The sequence below is a fragment of the Pollachius pollachius genome (genome assembly GCF_949987615.1).
Source record: "Pollachius pollachius genome assembly, chromosome: 8".
Taxonomy (NCBI): domain Eukaryota; kingdom Metazoa; phylum Chordata; class Actinopteri; order Gadiformes; family Gadidae; genus Pollachius; species Pollachius pollachius.
Genome location: NC_136941.1, coordinates 6,448,923 through 6,452,531, shown reverse-complemented (window position 1 = coordinate 6,452,531; position 3,609 = coordinate 6,448,923). Strand labels below are relative to the sequence as shown.

The 3,609-nt window shown below is 49.0% G+C and overlaps 1 pseudogene across 1 annotated transcript in view; it reads right to left on the bottom strand.

Annotated features, from left to right (window-relative positions):
• Positions 1–1,429, bottom strand: part of LOC307079816 (helicase ARIP4-like) — a 20,104-nt pseudogene extending 18,675 nt beyond the window's left edge. Inside the window, exon 1 of the transcript XR_013812807.1 lies at positions 979–1,429. The product of XR_013812807.1 is annotated as a helicase ARIP4-like (transcript). The remainder of the gene's footprint in view (positions 1–978) is intronic.
• Positions 1,430–3,609: the final 2,180 nt, after the last annotated feature.

Here is a 3,609-nt window from a genome sequence, read left to right as displayed (position 1 = left end):
ATACATTTAAGTCCGCACACACGCACACGCAAGCATGCACTCACACCCACACATAGTTATTTTTCTGTCTGAAAAATAATTGAGCTGAAAACAGCTGGTTGATACAACAACCAACTTATTTTGACAATATACAGTTATAGTAAGGACAAGGAAACTCACACACACACACACGCACACACACCACGTCACTCTAACACATTTAATTCAGAGCCTGGGAACATTCTTTTCTTCCGGGTTACGTAAAATTGGGAGAAGCAAGGAGGAAAAGTACCTCAAAGGTTATACCTTAAACACACACATACACACACACGCACACACACAAACGCACACACACACACTCACGTGCACACTTCCCCTAGTAACACAGTGCACCTTATGTCCCCCCTTGCCTCTGCATGCTTGCTGCATGAACACAATACACACACAGCCTGCCCCCCCCCCCCATCTACCAATACACCAATCACAGCACGGCATTGGTTTTAGGTAACCTTAGAGACAGCCAATGGGTGAGCTGTGAGAGAAAAACAGGAGGGCAGACAGAGAGCACGGGAAAGAGAGAGAGATACAAACCGAATGGACCAATAAACCAAAAAAGCTATAATAAAAGAAGCAAATGAATGAAATATGTTTCTTGTTGGGAGAGAGAAAAGGAGAGAGGGGAAAGGCAGAGGGGGAATGAGTAGGAAGGGAGGAGGTGTGCACATGGCAGCATGGAGCCGCTGCTGGTGTTACACAACCAGGTTAAATAAACCAATCATAAAACCGGCACGACCTGTTCTACTCTTCCCTGGTTTTTCCCTCCCAACACCTCAATTCTGGTCCATTCCTTTGTTTACAGGATAGATTCAGCCCAACAAGAAGTGAGTGCTGGTCTGCAGGCAAAGACGTGCCGTTCGAGCCGGCAGTCTTCCCTCAACCAACCCCAAACTGACCACCTGAGGCTGCGATGAAGGTGATGATGAGGAGGTTGTCACCTACCTGTGAAGGGCTCCGATTCCTCCAATAGGAGCATGGCAGGGTCCACCGAACGAGCGGAGAGAAGAAAGAGAAAGATGTGGAACGCGTGGCTCCACCAAATAAACAATCTTCTCTACTATGCTCTCCCTCTCTCTCTGTCTCCCTCTCTCTCTCCTCTTGTTGTCTCTCTTCACGCAGATGACAGGCGGTCAAGGCCGACCTCTGAGGAGCTCACCGGCACTCAGTTCCTCCGCCTCTTCCTCCTCTTCCTCCTCCGCCGTTCGGAGAAAGTTAGAGACGCTCTGATGAAGGGACGGGAGAGGTGAGAAAGCAGCTACCTTTTTGTTTCAGTTCACCTGTGATCTGCCTACTGCTGTTGCTGCTGCCTCAGTCACTGACTGACTGTCTGTCTAGCTGTCTGTTTGCCTGACTGACTAACTGACTGACTGACTGACTGACTGTCACCGGAGCACTGGTCTGTACCGTTCCCGAGCACTGACAGTGTGTGTGTGTGAGGCAGGCGGGGGGGGGGGGAGGAGGTCTGGGGCAGCTTGGCAGCGCTGGGAACTTACATAAGCTCTATCACTGTGTGAGGGGCCCCACGCAAGGGGGTCTCAGACGGGCCCTGTCGCTCACCGCTTCACTCTGCCGGGGCCAGGGAGAACACCAACCACTTGTTGCAATGGGAGTGTGTGTGTGTGTGTGTGTGTGTTTGTATGGATGTGTGCGTGTGTGCTTGCGTGCGTGCATGTGTGTGTATACAACACGTACTCAAACAATTTGAATACTCATATGTATGGATGAGCAATGCGGTGTTGTGCAATTTTGAGACGTATTTGAGACTGACCTTGGGCAGAACTTTCGCTGTGTTTAATATCGGAGTACAGAGAGATGAGTAGGAAGGAAGAAAGAGGACGACAGGAAGAGAAGGCGAGAGAGAGAGAGAGAGAGAGAGAGAGAGAGAGAGAGAGAGAGAGACCGACAGAGAGAGAGAGAGAACGAGAGAGTGAGCGAGAGAGCGAGAGAGAGAGCTGTCAGGCCAAGGGGAAGGATTGTGGTGGGTATGTGACACATAGCGGTTAAGTCTGATTAACTCTAATCAGACTGGAACTTGAGGCAGTCCAACCCCCCTCCACCAGACAGGTCAGAGAGAGCACAACATACCGGCTGTTAGAAAGAAACAACCTCTTTGAGCACTTAACCCTTCAACTAACTCATCTTCACAAATCTGGGTTGTAAAAGGCAACCTCAGATCCCTTGATTACATTTTTTATTCACATTCCGACCCTTTAATCCAAATCAAGGTTTGTTAATCAATGTATTAATACATGTCACTAGTTAGAAGGTAGGGGGAAGTAGGTTAGGGCTTCTTCGATCTAGGATGCGCTAGGCTTCGGACATTGGGCATTGAACCCAGCACCTTTTGTCTCTATTTCTCTATTTTCACCCTATATCTCTCCAGGTCAAATGGGGCCGAGAACTAACCGTCAGTTAACACTGGGATAGCACGGACACAGGACAAAACTCGACCCGAACTTGAACCGAAGTAGAATCATGAAATACAATTTGAAACCAAGATGTCGTTGGCACCCTAACCCTAACCCACACAATAAAGGACGATTATAAAAGAAGCCTGGACAGGTCATCACCATCATGTGTTTCCAAAATGAAGTGAAATGCGAGAGAGAGAGAGAGAGAGAGAGGGACAGAGAGAGAGAGAGAGAGAGAGAGAGAGAGAGAGAGAGAGAGAGAGAGAGAGTGAGACCAAGGACAGGGCCTTTTTCTGTTGTGGCCATTGAAAGGACTTCTGTGCAATCTGTGCTCCAGCTGCTTTGGTGCAGGAGCTCCTGAGTAGACACCACAGATAACTAGGTCAACCGCACACTTTACTATGGGTCAACAGTAAACTATACTATAGGTCAACAGTACACTATACTATTTGTCAACAGTACACTATACTATAGGTCAACTGTACACTATACTATCGGTCAACAGTACACAACACAATAGGTCCACAGGCAACATACCTGCAGAAACACACAAACACATGAATGGACTTAAAGGGAAGGAGAAATAGAGATGCAGACAAACAGGCAGAGAGAGTGAGGGAGAGAAAGATAGAGAGACACACACACACACACACACAGAGAGAGAGACACAGTGAGAAAGAGAGAGATCTAAAAGATTGCCAGTTACACACTGACAGGCCAGAAATCTAAACAGTAACTAGCCACTCACCCATTAGTATGTGCTTCATATGACCGCTATGCATGTTTTTCTCTCAGAGCACTGATATTCACTCACTGACACACGTGCGAGCACGCTCCCACACACACGCACACACACACACACGCACACACACACACACACACACACACACATACTATTTCCTGGCAAGTGGGGAGGAGCAGAGCAACAATTACAAAACAATGGTGTCGCTGAAAGCTGCCTCTGGGTGCCGACTGTAGCGGACCCCCCCACCTCCCTGGTTGACTTGCTCAGCCTATAGTCCCGCCTCCACCCCTCCCTTCCCCTCCCTCCCCTGTTGACTCGCCCTGCCCATAGTCTCGCCTCCTCAACTCCCTCCCCAGTACACTTACCCTGCCTATAGTCCCGCCTCCTCAACTCCCTCCCCAGTACACTTACCCTGCC